Source organism: Anomaloglossus baeobatrachus, unplaced genomic scaffold (genome assembly GCF_048569485.1).
Source record: "Anomaloglossus baeobatrachus isolate aAnoBae1 unplaced genomic scaffold, aAnoBae1.hap1 Scaffold_509, whole genome shotgun sequence".
Classification (NCBI taxonomy): domain Eukaryota; kingdom Metazoa; phylum Chordata; class Amphibia; order Anura; family Aromobatidae; genus Anomaloglossus; species Anomaloglossus baeobatrachus.
Window position 1 is genome coordinate 168452 of NW_027444448.1, and position 21299 is coordinate 189750.

Genomic DNA, 21299 nt, shown 5'->3' on the forward strand with positions numbered 1-21299 from the left:
AAGAACAACTTCTTCTGCGCAGCTTGTTTTCTAGGCAGCAGCGCTATTGTGATGTCATCGGGGGGCATTGTGACAAGCCGCCAGTGTTCCGTCTCTTCATGTTGTGCACAGTTCAAACGGAAAATACATCAACAGGCAGACTACAGAAAAGCTTACTATCAAAGGTTAGAGGGGGGCTTTCTCAGAGGGCTTTTTACAGTTTTTCTATTCCCAATTAGCCGTTTAAGTGTACTTATTGAAAGTAGTAATTCTTTCATAGGCCGCCCTTTCTTAGTATTTGACGTTCCTTATATTGCGGTATGAGGCTTCGCAGTAGGTTGCAAACATTCATCACCCATGACTGTCCCCAATTGAGCTCAGAAGCTCAATGTCTATCATGACCTCTCTTTTAGAATGTCCAAGAGCAAGCAAACTATTCCTCCAGGAGAGGGCGCCAACAGACTACTAAAGAGATCATCATTACTCAAAGAAAACCCCAAAAACCAATGCATGATAGGAATAAACAGGTAACTTTCTTTGGAGTGGAAGCGGAGAGATCGCACCAGATGCCAATTCTAGATCTTATCACACCTGTGGTCACTGCAGCAGCAGGTGAATCCACTTTGTCCAAAAGGGATCTATTCCATTCAATTGCAAATGATCTAGATAAGACAGAGAACTGCAGCACGGGGACATAGCCGAGTTGGTCAGGTTGAGTGGTGATGAGTTTGCTATTTGGATGAATAAAGAAAGTCAAAAGTGTGAAAGATAAAAAACAAAAGGAGGAAGTGTGAAAAGTGAATGGGCCAAATTGAGGTGCATATGAAGACGTATGCTTTCTTCCAATTCATTAAATCGGGCTAATATGAATCAGGTGAATTGAGTTCTGCTTTTGGAAACTGGGTTAAGAAGGGGTGCACCGTTCCTGGAGGTACTGCAATACCAGGTCAATGCGTGGAGTGGACAGAGCAAGCTCTTTTTCCATCTCCCTGTTCTAAAAATCCATTTAATATATGGTCCCCAGATAGGGGACGTATCAGATATTAAACTGATAAGAACAGATACTACACTTGATCTTAGCCAAAAGGCCGAGAAGCGATAACCAGAATTGGTTTGGGCCTCGAGTGGCACCCTGGCCTATGCCGGACACATCTTAGGGAGAGAGAGCGAGAGGGAGACAAACCCACGCCTACACAAGACATTTTGTCACCCAAGCCAACCCTTGAAAAGGCTGCTTTGCAGAGCAAAAACAAGAAGAATGGTGCGTTTTGCAGCCGCCGCCCACTGCAATGAATCTGAATAACTCCTCCTTTAGGGCGCAAGCAACTCCCCTCCCCCTTGCAGTCTTTCCAATTCACGATACAAAAAGACGGACAGGACAGGTTGCCTGACTTTCCGTCACTGCCACCCTTTGCCATCCTTACCCGTAGAAAGCCCTTTCATCATCCCCAAACCCTAATCTTTTCCCTTTCCTTCCCAGCCCCCAAACCCTGCCCTCTGTACCTTTCTCACCACCCGCTTCCCTTCTCCTGTCATCCCCCTACCACCCGGGAAAAAAAGAGATTGCCCCCTCCTTCCACTAGCCCACCCTCCCACCCAAAGAACAACTTCTTCTGCGCAGCTTGTTTTCTAGGCAGCAGCGCTATTGTGATGTCATCGGGGGGCATTGTGACAAGCCGCCAGTGTTCCGTCTCTTCATGTTGTGCACAGTTCAAACGGAAAATACATCAACAGGCAGACTACAGAAAAGCTTACTATCAAAGGTTAGAGGGGGGCTTTCTCAGAGGGCTTTTTACAGTTTTTCTATTCCCAATTAGCCGTTTAAGTGTACTTATTGAAAGTAGTAATTCTTTCATAGGCCGCCCTTTCTTAGTATTTGACGTTCCTTATATTGCGGTATGAGGCTTCGCAGTAGGTTGCAAACATTCATCACCCATGACTGTCCCCAATTGAGCTCAGAAGCTCAATGTCTATCATGACCTCTCTTTTAGAATGTCCAAGAGCAAGCAAACTATTCCTCCAGGAGAGGGCGCCAACAGACTACTAAAGAGATCATCATTACTCAAAGAAAACCCCAAAAACCAATGCATGATAGGAATAAACAGGTAACTTTCTTTGGAGTGGAAGCGGAGAGATCGCACCAGATGCCAATTCTAGATCTTATCACACCTGTGGTCACTGCAGCAGCAGGTGAATCCACTTTGTCCAAAAGGGATCTATTCCATTCAATTGCAAATGATCTAGATAAGACAGAGAACTGCAGCACGGGGACATAGCCGAGTTGGTCAGGTTGAGTGGTGATGAGTTTGCTATTTGGATGAATAAAGAAAGTCAAAAGTGTGAAAGATAAAAAACAAAAGGAGGAAGTGTGAAAAGTGAATGGGCCAAATTGAGGTGCATATGAAGACGTATGCTTTCTTCCAATTCATTAAATCGGGCTAATATGAATCAGGTGAATTGAGTTCTGCTTTTGGAAACTGGGTTAAGAAGGGGTGCACCGTTCCTGGAGGTACTGCAATACCAGGTCAATGCGTGGAGTGGACAGAGCAAGCTCTTTTTCCATCTCCCTGTTCTAAAAATCCATTTAATATATGGTCCCCAGATAGGGGACGTATCAGATATTAAACTGATAAGAACAGATACTACACTTGATCTTAGCCAAAAGGCCGAGAAGCGATAACCAGAATTGGTTTGGGCCTCGAGTGGCACCCTGGCCTATGCCGGACACATCTTAGGGAGAGAGAGCGAGAGGGAGACAAACCCACGCCTACACAAGACATTTTGTCACCCAAGCCAACCCTTGAAAAGGCTGCTTTGCAGAGCAAAAACAAGAAGAATGGTGCGTTTTGCAGCCGCCGCCCACTGCAATGAATCTGAATAACTCCTCCTTTAGGGCGCAAGCAACTCCCCTCCCCCTTGCAATCTTTCCAATTCACGATACAAAAAGACGGACAGGACAGGTTGCCTGACTTTCCGTCACTGCCACCCTTTGCCATCCTTACCCGTAGAAAGCCCTTTCATCATCCCCAAACCCTAATCTTTTCCCTTTCCTTCCCAGCCCCCAAACCCTGCCCTCTGTACCTTTCTCACCACCCGCTTCCCTTCTCCTGTCATCCCCCTACCACCCGGGAAAAAAAGAGATTGCCCCCTCCTTCCACTAGCCCACCCTCCCACCCAAAGAACAACTTCTTCTGCGCAGCTTGTTTTCTAGGCAGCAGCGCTATTGTGATGTCATCGGGGGGCATTGTGACAAGCCGCCAGTGTTCCGTCTCTTCATGTTGTGCACAGTTCAAACGGAAAATACATCAACAGGCAGACTACAGAAAAGCTTACTATCAAAGGTTAGAGGGGGGCTTTCTCAGAGGGCTTTTTACAGTTTTTCTATTCCCAATTAGCCGTTTAAGTGTACTTATTGAAAGTAGTAATTCTTTCATAGGCCGCCCTTTCTTAGTATTTGACGTTCCTTATATTGCGGTATGAGGCTTCGCAGTAGGTTGCAAACATTCATCACCCATGACTGTCCCCAATTGAGCTCAGAAGCTCAATGTCTATCATGACCTCTCTTTTAGAATGTCCAAGAGCAAGCAAACTATTCCTCCAGGAGAGGGCGCCAACAGACTACTAAAGAGATCATCATTACTCAAAGAAAACCCCAAAAACCAATGCATGATAGGAATAAACAGGTAACTTTCTTTGGAGTGGAAGCGGAGAGATCGCACCAGATGCCAATTCTAGATCTTATCACACCTGTGGTCACTGCAGCAGCAGGTGAATCCACTTTGTCCAAAAGGGATCTATTCCATTCAATTGCAAATGATCTAGATAAGACAGAGAACTGCAGCACGGGGACATAGCCGAGTTGGTCAGGTTGAGTGGTGATGAGTTTGCTATTTGGATGAATAAAGAAAGTCAAAAGTGTGAAAGATAAAAAACAAAAGGAGGAAGTGTGAAAAGTGAATGGGCCAAATTGAGGTGCATATGAAGACGTATGCTTTCTTCCAATTCATTAAATCGGGCTAATGTGAATCAGGTGAATTGAGTTCTGCTTTTGGAAACTGGGTTAAGAAGGGGTGCACCGTTCCTGGAGGTACTGCAATACCAGGTCAATGCGTGGAGTGGACAGAGCAAGCTCTTTTTCCATCTCCCTGTTCTAAAAATCCATTTAATATATGGTCCCCAGATAGGGGACGTATCAGATATTAAACTGATAAGAACAGATACTACACTTGATCTTAGCCAAAAGGCCGAGAAGCGATAACCAGAATTGGTTTGGGCCTCGAGTGGCACCCTGGCCTATGCCGGACACATCTTAGGGAGAGAGAGCGAGAGGGAGACAAACCCACGCCTACACAAGACATTTTGTCACCCAAGCCAACCCTTGAAAAGGCTGCTTTGCAGAGCAAAAACAAGAAGAATGGTGCGTTTTGCAGCCGCCGCCCACTGCAATGAATCTGAATAACTCCTCCTTTAGGGCGCAAGCAACTCCCCTCCCCCTTGCAGTCTTTCCAATTCACGATACAAAAAGACGGACAGGACAGGTTGCCTGACTTTCCGTCACTGCCACCCTTTGCCATCCTTACCCGTAGAAAGCCCTTTCATCATCCCCAAACCCTAATCTTTTCCCTTTCCTTCCCAGCCCCCAAACCCTGCCCTCTGTACCTTTCTCACCACCCGCTTCCCTTCTCCTGTCATCCCCCTACCACCCGGGAAAAAAAGAGATTGCCCCCTCCTTCCACTAGCCCACCCTCCCACCCAAAGAACAACTTCTTCTGCGCAGCTTGTTTTCTAGGCAGCAGCGCTATTGTGATGTCATCGGGGGGCATTGTGACAAGCCGCCAGTGTTCCGTCTCTTCATGTTGTGCACAGTTCAAACGGAAAATACATCAACAGGCAGACTACAGAAAAGCTTACTATCAAAGGTTAGAGGGGGGCTTTCTCAGAGGGCTTTTTACAGTTTTTCTATTCCCAATTAGCCGTTTAAGTGTACTTATTGAAAGTAGTAATTCTTTCATAGGCCGCCCTTTCTTAGTATTTGACGTTCCTTATATTGCGGTATGAGGCTTCGCAGTAGGTTGCAAACATTCATCACCCATGACTGTCCCCAATTGAGCTCAGAAGCTCAATGTCTATCATGACCTCTCTTTTAGAATGTCCAAGAGCAAGCAAACTATTCCTCCAGGAGAGGGCGCCAACAGACTACTAAAGAGATCATCATTACTCAAAGAAAACCCCAAAAACCAATGCATGATAGGAATAAACAGGTAACTTTCTTTGGAGTGGAAGCGGAGAGATCGCACCAGATGCCAATTCTAGATCTTATCACACCTGTGGTCACTGCAGCAGCAGGTGAATCCACTTTGTCCAAAAGGGATCTATTCCATTCAATTGCAAATGATCTAGATAAGACAGAGAACTGCAGCACGGGGACATAGCCGAGTTGGTCAGGTTGAGTGGTGATGAGTTTGCTATTTGGATGAATAAAGAAAGTCAAAAGTGTGAAAGATAAAAAACAAAAGGAGGAAGTGTGAAAAGTGAATGGGCCAAATTGAGGTGCATATGAAGACGTATGCTTTCTTCCAATTCATTAAATCGGGCTAATATGAATCAGGTGAATTGAGTTCTGCTTTTGGAAACTGGGTTAAGAAGGGGTGCACCGTTCCTGGAGGTACTGCAATACCAGGTCAATGCGTGGAGTGGACAGAGCAAGCTCTTTTTCCATCTCCCTGTTCTAAAAATCCATTTAATATATGGTCCCCAGATAGGGGACGTATCAGATATTAAACTGATAAGAACAGATACTACACTTGATCTTAGCCAAAAGGCCGAGAAGCGATAACCAGAATTGGTTTGGGCCTCGAGTGGCACCCTGGCCTATGCCGGACACATCTTAGGGAGAGAGAGCGAGAGGGAGACAAACCCACGCCTACACAAGACATTTTGTCACCCAAGCCAACCCTTGAAAAGGCTGCTTTGCAGAGCAAAAACAAGAAGAATGGTGCGTTTTGCAGCCGCCGCCCACTGCAATGAATCTGAATAACTCCTCCTTTAGGGCGCAAGCAACTCCCCTCCCCCTTGCAATCTTTCCAATTCACGATACAAAAAGACGGACAGGACAGGTTGCCTGACTTTCCGTCACTGCCACCCTTTGCCATCCTTACCCGTAGAAAGCCCTTTCATCATCCCCAAACCCTAATCTTTTCCCTTTCCTTCCCAGCCCCCAAACCCTGCCCTCTGTACCTTTCTCACCACCCGCTTCCCTTCTCCTGTCATCCCCCTACCACCCGGGAAAAAAAGAGATTGCCCCCTCCTTCCACTAGCCCACCCTCCCACCCAAAGAACAACTTCTTCTGCGCAGCTTGTTTTCTAGGCAGCAGCGCTATTGTGATGTCATCGGGGGGCATTGTGACAAGCCGCCAGTGTTCCGTCTCTTCATGTTGTGCACAGTTCAAACGGAAAATACATCAACAGGCAGACTACAGAAAAGCTTACTATCAAAGGTTAGAGGGGGGCTTTCTCAGAGGGCTTTTTACAGTTTTTCTATTCCCAATTAGCCGTTTAAGTGTACTTATTGAAAGTAGTAATTCTTTCATAGGCCGCCCTTTCTTAGTATTTGACGTTCCTTATATTGCGGTATGAGGCTTCGCAGTAGGTTGCAAACATTCATCACCCATGACTGTCCCCAATTGAGCTCAGAAGCTCAATGTCTATCATGACCTCTCTTTTAGAATGTCCAAGAGCAAGCAAACTATTCCTCCAGGAGAGGGCGCCAACAGACTACTAAAGAGATCATCATTACTCAAAGAAAACCCCAAAAACCAATGCATGATAGGAATAAACAGGTAACTTTCTTTGGAGTGGAAGCGGAGAGATCGCACCAGATGCCAATTCTAGATCTTATCACACCTGTGGTCACTGCAGCAGCAGGTGAATCCACTTTGTCCAAAAGGGATCTATTCCATTCAATTGCAAATGATCTAGATAAGACAGAGAACTGCAGCACGGGGACATAGCCGAGTTGGTCAGGTTGAGTGGTGATGAGTTTGCTATTTGGATGAATAAAGAAAGTCAAAAGTGTGAAAGATAAAAAACAAAAGGAGGAAGTGTGAAAAGTGAATGGGCCAAATTGAGGTGCATATGAAGACGTATGCTTTCTTCCAATTCATTAAATCGGGCTAATGTGAATCAGGTGAATTGAGTTCTGCTTTTGGAAACTGGGTTAAGAAGGGGTGCACCGTTCCTGGAGGTACTGCAATACCAGGTCAATGCGTGGAGTGGACAGAGCAAGCTCTTTTTCCATCTCCCTGTTCTAAAAATCCATTTAATATATGGTCCCCAGATAGGGGACGTATCAGATATTAAACTGATAAGAACAGATACTACACTTGATCTTAGCCAAAAGGCCGAGAAGCGATAACCAGAATTGGTTTGGGCCTCGAGTGGCACCCTGGCCTATGCCGGACACATCTTAGGGAGAGAGAGCGAGAGGGAGACAAACCCACGCCTACACAAGACATTTTGTCACCCAAGCCAACCCTTGAAAAGGCTGCTTTGCAGAGCAAAAACAAGAAGAATGGTGCGTTTTGCAGCCGCCGCCCACTGCAATGAATCTGAATAACTCCTCCTTTAGGGCGCAAGCAACTCCCCTCCCCCTTGCAGTCTTTCCAATTCACGATACAAAAAGACGGACAGGACAGGTTGCCTGACTTTCCGTCACTGCCACCCTTTGCCATCCTTACCCGTAGAAAGCCCTTTCATCATCCCCAAACCCTAATCTTTTCCCTTTCCTTCCCAGCCCCCAAACCCTGCCCTCTGTACCTTTCTCACCACCCGCTTCCCTTCTCCTGTCATCCCCCTACCACCCGGGAAAAAAAGAGATTGCCCCCTCCTTCCACTAGCCCACCCTCCCACCCAAAGAACAACTTCTTCTGCGCAGCTTGTTTTCTAGGCAGCAGCGCTATTGTGATGTCATCGGGGGGCATTGTGACAAGCCGCCAGTGTTCCGTCTCTTCATGTTGTGCACAGTTCAAACGGAAAATACATCAACAGGCAGACTACAGAAAAGCTTACTATCAAAGGTTAGAGGGGGGCTTTCTCAGAGGGCTTTTTACAGTTTTTCTATTCCCAATTAGCCGTTTAAGTGTACTTATTGAAAGTAGTAATTCTTTCATAGGCCGCCCTTTCTTAGTATTTGACGTTCCTTATATTGCGGTATGAGGCTTCGCAGTAGGTTGCAAACATTCATCACCCATGACTGTCCCCAATTGAGCTCAGAAGCTCAATGTCTATCATGACCTCTCTTTTAGAATGTCCAAGAGCAAGCAAACTATTCCTCCAGGAGAGGGCGCCAACAGACTACTAAAGAGATCATCATTACTCAAAGAAAACCCCAAAAACCAATGCATGATAGGAATAAACAGGTAACTTTCTTTGGAGTGGAAGCGGAGAGATCGCACCAGATGCCAATTCTAGATCTTATCACACCTGTGGTCACTGCAGCAGCAGGTGAATCCACTTTGTCCAAAAGGGATCTATTCCATTCAATTGCAAATGATCTAGATAAGACAGAGAACTGCAGCACGGGGACATAGCCGAGTTGGTCAGGTTGAGTGGTGATGAGTTTGCTATTTGGATGAATAAAGAAAGTCAAAAGTGTGAAAGATAAAAAACAAAAGGAGGAAGTGTGAAAAGTGAATGGGCCAAATTGAGGTGCATATGAAGACGTATGCTTTCTTCCAATTCATTAAATCGGGCTAATATGAATCAGGTGAATTGAGTTCTGCTTTTGGAAACTGGGTTAAGAAGGGGTGCACCGTTCCTGGAGGTACTGCAATACCAGGTCAATGCGTGGAGTGGACAGAGCAAGCTCTTTTTCCATCTCCCTGTTCTAAAAATCCATTTAATATATGGTCCCCAGATAGGGGACGTATCAGATATTAAACTGATAAGAACAGATACTACACTTGATCTTAGCCAAAAGGCCGAGAAGCGATAACCAGAATTGGTTTGGGCCTCGAGTGGCACCCTGGCCTATGCCGGACACATCTTAGGGAGAGAGAGCGAGAGGGAGACAAACCCACGCCTACACAAGACATTTTGTCACCCAAGCCAACCCTTGAAAAGGCTGCTTTGCAGAGCAAAAACAAGAAGAATGGTGCGTTTTGCAGCCGCCGCCCACTGCAATGAATCTGAATAACTCCTCCTTTAGGGCGCAAGCAACTCCCCTCCCCCTTGCAGTCTTTCCAATTCACGATACAAAAAGACGGACAGGACAGGTTGCCTGACTTTCCGTCACTGCCACCCTTTGCCATCCTTACCCGTAGAAAGCCCTTTCATCATCCCCAAACCCTAATCTTTTCCCTTTCCTTCCCAGCCCCCAAACCCTGCCCTCTGTACTTTTCTCACCACCCGCTTCCCTTCTCCTGTCATCCCCCTACCACCCGGGAAAAAAAGAGATTGCCCCCTCCTTCCACTAGCCCACCCTCCCACCCAAAGAACAACTTCTTCTGCGCAGCTTGTTTTCTAGGCAGCAGCGCTATTGTGATGTCATCGGGGGGCATTGTGACAAGCCGCCAGTGTTCCGTCTCTTCATGTTGTGCACAGTTCAAACGGAAAATACATCAACAGGCAGACTACAGAAAAGCTTACTATCAAAGGTTAGAGGGGGGCTTTCTCAGAGGGCTTTTTACAGTTTTTCTATTCCCAATTAGCCGTTTAAGTGTACTTATTGAAAGTAGTAATTCTTTCATAGGCCGCCCTTTCTTAGTATTTGACGTTCCTTATATTGCGGTATGAGGCTTCGCAGTAGGTTGCAAACATTCATCACCCATGACTGTCCCCAATTGAGCTCAGAAGCTCAATGTCTATCATGACCTCTCTTTTAGAATGTCCAAGAGCAAGCAAACTATTCCTCCAGGAGAGGGCGCCAACAGACTACTAAAGAGATCATCATTACTCAAAGAAAACCCCAAAAACCAATGCATGATAGGAATAAACAGGTAACTTTCTTTGGAGTGGAAGCGGAGAGATCGCACCAGATGCCAATTGTAGATCTTATCACACCTGTGGTCACTGCAGCAGCAGGTGAATCCACTTTGTCCAAAAGGGATCTATTCCATTCAATTGCAAATGATCTAGATAAGACAGAGAACTGCAGCACGGGGACATAGCCGAGTTGGTCAGGTTGAGTGGTGATGAGTTTGCTATTTGGATGAATAAAGAAAGTCAAAAGTGTGAAAGATAAAAAACAAAAGGAAGAAGTGTGAAAAGTGAATGGGCCAAATTGAGGTGCATATGAAGACGTATGCTTTCTTCCAATTCATTAAATCGGGCTAATATGAATCAGGTGAATTGAGTTCTGCTTTTGGAAACTGGGTTAAGAAGGGGTGCACCGTTCCTGGAGGTACTGCAATACCAGGTCAATGCGTGGAGTGGACAGAGCAAGCTCTTTTTCCATCTCCCTGTTCTAAAAATCCATTTAATATATGGTCCCCAGATAGGGGACGTATCAGATATTAAACTGATAAGAACAGATACTACACTTGATCTTAGCCAAAAGGCCGAGAAGCGATAACCAGAATTGGTTTGGGCCTCGAGTGGCACCCTGGCCTATGCCGGACACATCTTAGGGAGAGAGAGCGAGAGGGAGACAAACCCACGCCTACACAAGACATTTTGTCACCCAAGCCAACCCTTGAAAAGGCTGCTTTGCAGAGCAAAAACAAGAAGAATGGTGCGTTTTGCAGCCGCCGCCCACTGCAATGAATCTGAATAACTCCTCCTTTAGGGCGCAAGCAACTCCCCTCCCCCTTGCAGTCTTTCCAATTCACGATACAAAAAGACGGACAGGACAGGTTGCCTGACTTTCCGTCACTGCCACCCTTTGCCATCCTTACCCGTAGAAAGCCCTTTCATCATCCCCAAACCCTAATCTTTTCCCTTTCCTTCCCAGCCCCCAAACCCTGCCCTCTGTACCTTTCTCACCACCCGCTTCCCTTCTCCTGTCATCCCCCTACCACCCGGGAAAAAAAGAGATTGCCCCCTCCTTCCACTAGCCCACCCTCCCACCCAAAGAACAACTTCTTCTGCGCAGCTTGTTTTCTAGGCAGCAGCGCTATTGTGATGTCATCGGGGGGCATTGTGACAAGCCGCCAGTGTTCCGTCTCTTCATGTTGTGCACAGTTCAAACGGAAAATACATCAACAGGCAGACTACAGAAAAGCTTACTATCAAAGGTTAGAGGGGGGCTTTCTCAGAGGGCTTTTTACAGTTTTTCTATTCCCAATTAGCCGTTTAAGTGTACTTATTGAAAGTAGTAATTCTTTCATAGGCCGCCCTTTCTTAGTATTTGACGTTCCTTATATTGCGGTATGAGGCTTCGCAGTAGGTTGCAAACATTCATCACCCATGACTGTCCCCAATTGAGCTCAGAAGCTCAATGTCTATCATGACCTCTCTTTTAGAATGTCCAAGAGCAAGCAAACTATTCCTCCAGGAGAGGGCGCCAACAGACTACTAAAGAGATCATCATTACTCAAAGAAAACCCCAAAAACCAATGCATGATAGGAATAAACAGGTAACTTTCTTTGGAGTGGAAGCGGAGAGATCGCACCAGATGCCAATTCTAGATCTTATCACACCTGTGGTCACTGCAGCAGCAGGTGAATCCACTTTGTCCAAAAGGGATCTATTCCATTCAATTGCAAATGATCTAGATAAGACAGAGAACTGCAGCACGGGGACATAGCCGAGTTGGTCAGGTTGAGTGGTGATGAGTTTGCTATTTGGATGAATAAAGAAAGTCAAAAGTGTGAAAGATAAAAAACAAAAGGAGGAAGTGTGAAAAGTGAATGGGCCAAATTGAGGTGCATATGAAGACGTATGCTTTCTTCCAATTCATTAAATCGGGCTAATATGAATCAGGTGAATTGAGTTCTGCTTTTGGAAACTGGGTTAAGAAGGGGTGCACCGTTCCTGGAGGTACTGCAATACCAGGTCAATGCGTGGAGTGGACAGAGCAAGCTCTTTTTCCATCTCCCTGTTCTAAAAATCCATTTAATATATGGTCCCCAGATAGGGGACGTATCAGATATTAAACTGATAAGAACAGATACTACACTTGATCTTAGCCAAAAGGCCGAGAAGCGATAACCAGAATTGGTTTGGGCCTCGAGTGGCACCCTGGCCTATGCCGGACACATCTTAGGGAGAGAGAGCGAGAGGGAGACAAACCCACGCCTACACAAGACATTTTGTCACCCAAGCCAACCCTTGAAAAGGCTGCTTTGCAGAGCAAAAACAAGAAGAATGGTGCGTTTTGCAGCCGCCGCCCACTGCAATGAATCTGAATAACTCCTCTTTTAGGGCGCAAGCAACTCCCCTCCCCCTTGCAATCTTTCCAATTCACGATACAAAAAGACGGACAGGACAGGTTGCCTGACTTTCCGTCACTGCCACCCTTTGCCATCCTTACCCGTAGAAAGCCCTTTCATCATCCCCAAACCCTAATCTTTTCCCTTTCCTTCCCAGCCCCCAAACCCTGCCCTCTGTACCTTTCTCACCACCCGCTTCCCTTCTCCTGTCATCCCCCTACCACCCGGGAAAAAAAGAGATTGCCCCCTCCTTCCACTAGCCCACCCTCCCACCCAAAGAACAACTTCTTCTGCGCAGCTTGTTTTCTAGGCAGCAGCGCTATTGTGATGTCATCGGGGGGCATTGTGACAAGCCGCCAGTGTTCCGTCTCTTCATGTTGTGCACAGTTCAAACGGAAAATACATCAACAGGCAGACTACAGAAAAGCTTACTATCAAAGGTTAGAGGGGGGCTTTCTCAGAGGGCTTTTTACAGTTTTTCTATTCCCAATTAGCCGTTTAAGTGTACTTATTGAAAGTAGTAATTCTTTCATAGGCCGCCCTTTCTTAGTATTTGACGTTCCTTATATTGCGGTATGAGGCTTCGCAGTAGGTTGCAAACATTCATCACCCATGACTGTCCCCAATTGAGCTCAGAAGCTCAATGTCTATCATGACCTCTCTTTTAGAATGTCCAAGAGCAAGCAAACTATTCCTCCAGGAGAGGGCGTCAACAGACTACTAAAGAGATCATCATTACTCAAAGAAAACCCCAAAAACCAATGCATGATAGGAATAAACAGGTAACTTTCTTTGGAGTGGAAGCGGAGAGATCGCACCAGATGCCAATTCTAGATCTTATCAAACCTGTGGTCACTGCAGCAGCAGGTGAATCCACTTTGTCCAAAAGGGATCTATTCCATTCAATTGCAAATGATCTAGATAAGACAGAGAACTGCAGCACGGGGACATAGCCGAGTTGGTCAGGTTGAGTGGTGATGAGTTTGCTATTTGGATGAATAAAGAAAGTCAAAAGTGTGAAAGATAAAAAACAAAAGGAGGAAGTGTGAAAAGTGAATGGGCCAAATTGAGGTGCATATGAAGACGTATGCTTTCTTCCAATTCATTAAATCGGGCTAATATGAATCAGGTGAATTGAGTTCTGCTTTTGGAAACTGGGTTAAGAAGGGGTGCACCGTTCCTGGAGGTACTGCAATACCAGGTCAATGCGTGGAGTGGACAGAGCAAGCTCTTTTTCCATCTCCCTGTTCTAAAAATCCATTTAATATATGGTCCCCAGATAGGGGACGTATCAGATATTAAACTGATAAGAACAGATACTACACTTGATCTTAGCCAAAAGGCCGAGAAGCGATAACCAGAATTGGTTTGGGCCTCGAGTGGCACCCTGGCCTATGCCGGACACATCTTAGGGAGAGAGAGCGAGAGGGAGACAAACCCACGCCTACACAAGACATTTTGTCACCCAAGCCAACCCTTGAAAAGGCTGCTTTGCAGAGCAAAAACAAGAAGAATGGTGCGTTTTGCAGCCGCCGCCCACTGCAATGAATCTGAATAACTCCTCCTTTAGGGCGCAAGCAACTCCCCTCCCCCTTGCAGTCTTTCCAATTCACGATACAAAAAGACGGACAGGACAGGTTGCCTGACTTTCCGTCACTGCCACCCTTTGCCATCCTTACCCGTAGAAAGCCCTTTCATCATCCCCAAACCCTAATCTTTTCCCTTTCCTTCCCAGCCCCCAAACCCTGCCCTCTGTACCTTTCTCACCACCCGCTTCCCTTCTCCTGTCATCCCCCTACCACCCGGGAAAAAAAGAGATTGCCCCCTCCTTCCACTAGCCCACCCTCCCACCCAAAGAACAACTTCTTCTGCGCAGCTTGTTTTCTAGGCAGCAGCGCTATTGTGATGTCATCGGGGGGCATTGTGACAAGCCGCCAGTGTTCCATCTCTTCATGTTGTGCACAGTTCAAACGGAAAATACATCAACAGGCAGACTACAGAAAAGCTTACTATCAAAGGTTAGAGGGGGGCTTTCTCAGAGGGCTTTTTACAGTTTTTCTATTCCCAATTAGCCGTTTAAGTGTACTTATTGAAAGTAGTAATTCTTTCATAGGCCGCCCTTTCTTAGTATTTGACGTTCCTTATATTGCGGTATGAGGCTTCGCAGTAGGTTGCAAACATTCATCACCCATGACTGTCCCCAATTGAGCTCAGAAGCTCAATGTCTATCATGACCTCTCTTTTAGAATGTCCAAGAGCAAGCAAACTATTCCTCCAGGAGAGGGCGCCAACAGACTACTAAAGAGATCATCATTACTCAAAGAAAACCCCAAAAACCAATGCATGATAGGAATAAACAGGTAACTTTCTTTGGAGTGGAAGCGGAGAGATCGCACCAGATGCCAATTCTAGATCTTATCACACCTGTGGTCACTGCAGCAGCAGGTGAATCCACTTTGTCCAAAAGGGATCTATTCCATTCAATTGCAAATGATCTAGATAAGACAGAGAACTGCAGCACGGGGACATAGCCGAGTTGGTCAGGTTGAGTGGTGATGAGTTTGCTATTTGGATGAATAAAGAAAGTCAAAAGTGTGAAAGATAAAAAACAAAAGGAGGAAGTGTGAAAAGTGAATGGGCCAAATTGAGGTGCATATGAAGACGTATGCTTTCTTCCAATTCATTAAATCGGGCTAATATGAATCAGGTGAATTGAGTTCTGCTTTTGGAAACTGGGTTAAGAAGGGGTGCACCGTTCCTGGAGGTACTGCAATACCAGGTCAATGCGTGGAGTGGACAGAGCAAGCTCTTTTTCCATCTCCCTGTTCTAAAAATCCATTTAATATATGGTCCCCAGATAGGGGACGTATCAGATATTAAACTGATAAGAACAGATACTACACTTGATCTTAGCCAAAAGGCCGAGAAGCGATAACCAGAATTGGTTTGGGCCTCGAGTGGCACCCTGGCCTATGCCGGACACATCTTAGGGAGAGAGAGCGAGAGGGAGACAAACCCACGCCTACACAAGACATTTTGTCACCCAAGCCAACCCTTGAAAAGGCTGCTTTGCAGAGCAAAAACAAGAAGAATGGTGCGTTTTGCAGCCGCCGCCCACTGCAATGAATCTGAATAACTCCTCCTTTAGGGCGCAAGCAACTCCCCTCCCCCTTGCAGTCTTTCCAATTCACGATACAAAAAGACGGACAGGACAGGTTGCCTGACTTTCCGTCACTGCCACCCTTTGCCATCCTTACCCGTAGAAAGCCCTTTCATCATCCCCAAACCCTAATCTTTTCCCTTTCCTTCCCAGCCCCCAAACCCTGCCCTCTGTACCTTTCTCACCACCCGCTTCCCTTCTCCTGTCATCCCCCTACCACCCGGGAAAAAAAGAGATTGCCCCCTCCTTCCACTAGCCCACCCTCCCACCCAAAGAACAACTTCTTCTGCGCAGCTTGTTTTCTAGGCAGCAGCGCTATTGTGATGTCATCGGGGGGCATTGTGACAAGCCGCCAGTGTTCCGTCTCTTCATGTTGTGCACAGTTCAAACGGAAAATACATCAACAGGCAGACTACAGAAAAGCTTACTATCAAAGGTTAGAGGGGGGCTTTCTCAGAGGGCTTTTTACAGTTTTTCTATTCCCAATTAGCCGTTTAAGTGTACTTATTGAAAGTAGTAATTCTTTCATAGGCCGCCCTTTCTTAGTATTTGACGTTCCTTATATTGCGGTATGAGGCTTCGCAGTAGGTTGCAAACATTCATCACCCATGACTGTCCCCAATTGAGCTCAGAAGCTCAATGTCTATCATGACCTCTCTTTTAGAATGTCCAAGAGCAAGCAAACTATTCCTCCAGGAGAGGGCGCCAACAGACTACTAAAGAGATCATCATTACTCAAAGAAAACCCCAAAAACCAATGCATGATAGGAATAAACAGGTAACTTTCTTTGGAGTGGAAGCGGAGAGATCGCACCAGATGCCAATTCTAGATCTTATCACACCTGTGGTCACTGCAGCAGCAGGTGAATCCACTTTGTCCAAAAGGGATCTATTCCATTCAATTGCAAATGATCTAGATAAGACAGAGAACTGCAGCACGGGGACATAGCCGAGTTGGTCAGGTTGAGTGGTGATGAGTTTGCTATTTGGATGAATAAAGAAAGTCAAAAGTGTGAAAGATAAAAAACAAAAGGAGGAAGTGTGAAAAGTGAATGGGCCAAATTGAGGTGCATATGAAGACGTATGCTTTCTTCCAATTCATTAAATCGGGCTAATATGAATCAGGTGAATTGAGTTCTGCTTTTGGAAACTGGGTTAAGAAGGGGTGCACCGTTCCTGGAGGTACTGCAATACCAGGTCAATGCGTGGAGTGGACAGAGCAAGCTCTTTTTCCATCTCCCTGTTCTAAAAATCCATTTAATATATGGTCCCCAGATAGGGGACGTATCAGATATTAAACTGATAAGAACAGATACTACACTTGATCTTAGCCAAAAGGCCGAGAAGCGATAACCAGAATTGGTTTGGGCCTCGAGTGGCACCCTGGCCTATGCCGGACACATCTTAGGGAGAGAGAGCGAGAGGGAGACAAACCCACGCCTACACAAGACATTTTGTCACCCAAGCCAACCCTTGAAAAGGCTGCTTTGCAGAGCAAAAACAAGAAGAATGGTGCGTTTTGCAGCCGCCGCCCACTGCAATGAATCTGAATAACTCCTCCTTTAGGGCGCAAGCAACTCCCCTCCCCCTTGCAGTCTTTCCAATTCACGATACAAAAAGACGGACAGGACAGGTTGCCTGACTTTCCGTCACTGCCACCCTTTGCCATCCTTACCCGTAGAAAGCCCTTTCATCATCCCCAAACCCTAATCTTTTCCCTTTCCTTCCCAGCCCCCAAACCCTGCCCTCTGTACCTTTCTCACCACCCGCTTCCCTTCTCCTGTCATCCCCCTACCACCCGGGAAAAAAAGAGATTGCCCCCTCCTTCCACTAGCCCACCCTCCCACCCAAAGAACAACTTCTTCTGCGCAGCTTGTTTTCTAGGCAGCAGCGCTATTGTGATGTCATCGGGGGGCATTGTGACAAGCCGCCAGTGTTCCGTCTCTTCATGTTGTGCACAGTTCAAACGGAAAATACATCAACAGGCAGACTACAGAAAAGCTTACTATCAAAGGTTAGAGGGGGGCTTTCTCAGAGGGCTTTTTACAGTTCTTCTATTCCCAATTAGCCGTTTAAGTGTACTTATTGAAAGTAGTAATTCTTTCATAGGCCGCCCTTTCTTAGTATTTGACGTTCCTTATATTGCGGTATGAGGCTTCGCAGTAGGTTGCAAACATTCATCACCCATGACTGTCCCCAATTGAGCTCAGAAGCTCAATGTCTATCATGACCTCTCTTTTAGAATGTCCAAGAGCAAGCAAACTATTCCTCCAGGAGAGGGCGCCAACAGACTACTAAAGAGATCATCATTACTCAAAGAAAACCCCAAAAACCAATGCATGATAGGAATAAACAGGTAACTTTCTTTGGAGTGGAAGCGGAGAGATCGCACCAGATGCCAATTCTAGATCTTATCACACCTGTGGTCACTGCAGCAGCAGGTGAATCCACTTTGTCCAAAAGGGATCTATTCCATTCAATTGCAAATGATCTAGATAAGACAGAGAACTGCAGCACGGGGACATAGCCGAGTTGGTCAGGTTGAGTGGTGATGAGTTTGCTATTTGGATGAATAAAGAAAGTCAAAAGTGTGAAAGATAAAAAACAAAAGGAGGAAGTGTGAAAAGTGAATGGGCCAAATTGAGGTGCATATGAAGACGTATGCTTTCTTCCAATTCATTAAATCGGGCTAATATGAATCAGGTGAATTGAGTTCTGCTTTTGGAAACTGGGTTAAGAAGGGGTGCACCGTTCCTGGAGGTACTGCAATACCAGGTCAATGCGTGGAGTGGACAGAGCAAGCTCTTTTTCCATCTCCCTGTTCTAAAAATCCATTTAATATATGGTCCCCAGATAGGGGACGTATCAGATATTAAACTGATAAGAACAGATACCACACTTGATCTTAGCCAAAAGGCCGAGAAGCGATAACCAGAATTGGTTTGGGCCTCGAGTGGCACCCTGGCCTATGCCGGACACATCTTAGGGAGAGAGAGCGAGAGGGAGACAAACCCACGCCTACACAAGACATTTTGTCACCCAAGCCAACCCTTGAAAAGGCTGCTTTGCAGAGCAAAAACAAGAAGAATGGTGCGTTTTGCAGCCGCCGCCCACTGCAATGAATCTGAATAACTCCTCCTTTAGGGCGCAAGCAACTCCCCTCCCCCTTGCAGTCTTTCCAATTCACGATACAAAAAGACGGACAGGACAGGTTGCCTGACTTTCCGTCACTGCCACCCTTTGCCATCCTTACCCGTAGAAAGCCCTTTCATCATCCCCAAACCCTAATCTTTTCCCTTTCCTTCCCAGCCCCCAAACCCTGCCCTCTGTACCTTTCTCACCACCCGCTTCCCTTCTCCTGTCATCCCCCTACCACCCGGGAAAAAAAGAGATTGCCCCCTCCTTCCACTAGCCCACCCTCCCACCCAAAGAACAACTTCTTCTGCGCAGCTTGTTTTCTAGGCAGCAGCGCTATTGTGATGTCATCGGGGGGCATTGTGACAAGCCGCCAGTGTTCCGTCTCTTCATGTTGTGCACAGTTCAAACGGAAAATACATCAACAGGCAGACTACAGAAAAGCTTACTATCAAAGGTTAGAGGGGGGCTTTCTCAGAGGGCTTTTTACAGTTTTTCTATTCCCAATTAGCCGTTTAAGTGTACTTATTGAAAGTAGTAATTCTTTCATAGGCCGCCCTTTCTTAGTATTTGACGTTCCTTATATTGCGGTATGAGGCTTCGCAGTAGGTTGCAAACATTCATCACCCATGACTGTCCCCAATTGAGCTCAGAAGCTCAATGTCTATCATGACCTCTCTTTTAGAATGTCCAAGAGCAAGCAAACTATTCCTCCAGGAGAGGGCGCCAACAGACTACTAAAGAGATCATCATTACTCAAAGAAAACCCCAAAAACCAATGCATGATAGGAATAAACAGGTAACTTTCTTTGGAGTGGAAGCGGAGAGATCGCACCAGATGCCAATTCTAGATCTTATCACACCTGTGGTCACTGCAGCAGCAGGTGAATCCACTTTGTCCAAAAGGGATCTATTCCATTCAATTGCAAATGATCTAGATAAGACAGAGAACTGCAGCACGGGGACATAGCCGAGTTGGTCAGGTTGAGTGGTGATGAGTTTGCTATTTGGATGAATAAAGAAAGTCAAAAGTGTGAAAGATAAAAAACAAAAGGAGGAAGTGTGAAAAGTGAATGGGCCAAATTGAGGTGCATATGAAGACGTATGCTTTCTTCCAATTCATTAAATCGGGCTAATATGAATCAGGTGAATTGAGTTCTGCTTTTGGAAACTGGGTTAAGAAGGGGTGCACCGTTCCTGGAGGTACTGCAATACCAGGTCAATGCGTGGAGTGGACAGAGCAAGCTCTTTTTCCATCTCCCTGTTCTAAAAATCCATTTAATATATGGTCCCCAGATAGGGGACGTATCAGATATTAAACTGATAAGAACAGATTTTTGATTTAATGAAGCTTTCCAAAGCACCGCAAAAAATGCATGACCGAAGTCACACCAAAAACAGTGCAAAGGCTAGGATTCGTGTGGACCCCTCCGTGAGGAGAGGGTCCCCAAAAATCAACCCCGTCCCTCCGAGCCAGAAGGCCACAGCAAGGGTCAGGGATCTTCGGTGCTCCCCCAAGCCGAAGCCTGGTTGAGCCTTGTCGTTGCTCCCAGCGTCCACCCAGGCATCTTACCCAAGTGGAGTAGAGAGCTACTAGTTGTTGGTTTCGCAGCCGAAACTGCCCGGACCGTCAACCGGTGTTGGTTTCTCAGCCCAAGGCTAACCGGACCTCCAACCGGGTGTTGGTTTCTCAGCCGAAGCTGACCCGGACCTCCAACCGGGTGTTGGTTTCTCAGCCGAAGCTGACCCAGACCTCCAACCGGGTGTTGGTTTCTCAGCCGAAGCTGACCCGGACCTCCAACCGGGTGTTGGTTTCTCAGCCCAAAGCTGAACGGACCTCCGACCATGATTATAAAAATTTCCCTTCCTAGCCAGAAGGCCGGGATAGAGCAATATGCTCAGAAAGTATGAAAGGGCAAGGTACGGTGTGCTACAGAGCCCAAGGCTCGCCGGGGTCCCAAGCCAGCAAGCTCAGACTCACTCCAGGGTCGTCAGTCCTGGGGCACATTGCACCATAGCCCCCACACTTACTCAGTCTAATAGCCTCGATCCTGGTAGGGCCATGTTTTCCTCTAGATGAATATACTATACATCAAGAGTACTAGCAAGCGCAACCTTCCAGTGTGCATTGCATCTGCCGAGCCTCACAGATACTACACTTGATCTTAGCCAAAAGGCCGAGAAGCGATAACCAGAATTGGTTTGGGCCTCGAGTGGCACCCTGGCCTATGCCGGACACATCTTAGGGAGAGAGAGCGAGAGGGAGACAAACCCACGCCTACACAAGACATTTTGTCACCCAAGCCAACCCTTGAAAAGGCTGCTTTGCAGAGCAAAAACAAGAAGAATGGTGCGTTTTGCAGCCGCCGCCCACTGCAATGAATCTGAATAACTCCTCCTTTAGGGCGCAAGCAACTCCCCTCCCCCTTGCAGTCTTTCCAATTCACGATACAAAAAGACGGACAGGACAGGTTGCCTGACTTTCCGTCACTGCCACCCTTTGCCATCCTTACCCGTAGAAAGCCCTTTCATCATCCCCAAACCCTAATCTTTTCCCTTTCCTTCCCAGCCCCCAAACCCTGCCCTCTGTACCTTTCTCACCACCCGCTTCCCTTCTCCTGTCATCCCCCTACCACCCGGGAAAAAAAGAGATTGC

General features: G+C 46.5%; 13 non-coding genes and 1 pseudogene across 13 annotated transcripts; all 14 read right to left on the reverse strand.

The window, feature by feature from the left end:
• Nucleotides 1-888: 888 nt before the first annotated feature.
• LOC142282448 (U2 spliceosomal RNA) lies at nt 889-1079 on the reverse strand. Its single transcript, XR_012744360.1, has one exon. It is a non-coding gene; the product is annotated as a U2 spliceosomal RNA (small nuclear RNA).
• A 1387-nt stretch (nt 1080-2466) lies between these two features.
• LOC142282450 (U2 spliceosomal RNA) lies at nt 2467-2657 on the reverse strand. The gene has a single exon (XR_012744362.1). It is a non-coding gene; the product is annotated as a U2 spliceosomal RNA (small nuclear RNA).
• A 1387-nt stretch (nt 2658-4044) lies between these two features.
• On the reverse strand, nt 4045-4235 carry LOC142282451 (U2 spliceosomal RNA). The gene has a single exon (XR_012744363.1). It is a non-coding gene; the product is annotated as a U2 spliceosomal RNA (small nuclear RNA).
• A 1387-nt stretch (nt 4236-5622) lies between these two features.
• On the reverse strand, nt 5623-5813 carry LOC142282452 (U2 spliceosomal RNA). The gene has a single exon (XR_012744364.1). It is a non-coding gene; the product is annotated as a U2 spliceosomal RNA (small nuclear RNA).
• Nucleotides 5814-7200: 1387 nt separating this feature from the next.
• LOC142282453 (U2 spliceosomal RNA) lies at nt 7201-7391 on the reverse strand. The gene has a single exon (XR_012744365.1). It is a non-coding gene; the product is annotated as a U2 spliceosomal RNA (small nuclear RNA).
• A 1387-nt stretch (nt 7392-8778) lies between these two features.
• Nucleotides 8779-8969, reverse strand: LOC142282454 (U2 spliceosomal RNA). Its single transcript, XR_012744366.1, has one exon. It is a non-coding gene; the product is annotated as a U2 spliceosomal RNA (small nuclear RNA).
• Nucleotides 8970-10356: 1387 nt separating this feature from the next.
• On the reverse strand, nt 10357-10547 carry LOC142282455 (U2 spliceosomal RNA). The gene has a single exon (XR_012744367.1). It is a non-coding gene; the product is annotated as a U2 spliceosomal RNA (small nuclear RNA).
• Nucleotides 10548-11934: 1387 nt separating this feature from the next.
• Nucleotides 11935-12125, reverse strand: LOC142282456 (U2 spliceosomal RNA). Its single transcript, XR_012744368.1, has one exon. It is a non-coding gene; the product is annotated as a U2 spliceosomal RNA (small nuclear RNA).
• Nucleotides 12126-13512: 1387 nt separating this feature from the next.
• On the reverse strand, nt 13513-13703 carry LOC142282457 (U2 spliceosomal RNA). The gene has a single exon (XR_012744369.1). It is a non-coding gene; the product is annotated as a U2 spliceosomal RNA (small nuclear RNA).
• A 1387-nt stretch (nt 13704-15090) lies between these two features.
• On the reverse strand, nt 15091-15281 carry LOC142282458 (U2 spliceosomal RNA). Its single transcript, XR_012744370.1, has one exon. It is a non-coding gene; the product is annotated as a U2 spliceosomal RNA (small nuclear RNA).
• Nucleotides 15282-16668: 1387 nt separating this feature from the next.
• Nucleotides 16669-16859, reverse strand: LOC142282459 (U2 spliceosomal RNA). The gene has a single exon (XR_012744371.1). It is a non-coding gene; the product is annotated as a U2 spliceosomal RNA (small nuclear RNA).
• A 1387-nt stretch (nt 16860-18246) lies between these two features.
• Nucleotides 18247-18437, reverse strand: LOC142282487 (U2 spliceosomal RNA). Its single transcript, XR_012744397.1, has one exon. It is a non-coding gene; the product is annotated as a U2 spliceosomal RNA (small nuclear RNA).
• Nucleotides 18438-19824: 1387 nt separating this feature from the next.
• LOC142282490 (U2 spliceosomal RNA) lies at nt 19825-20017 on the reverse strand. The gene has a single exon (XR_012744399.1). It is a non-coding gene; the product is annotated as a U2 spliceosomal RNA (small nuclear RNA).
• A 688-nt stretch (nt 20018-20705) lies between these two features.
• On the reverse strand, nt 20706-20832 carry LOC142282506 (U2 spliceosomal RNA; annotated as a pseudogene).
• Nucleotides 20833-21299: the final 467 nt, after the last annotated feature.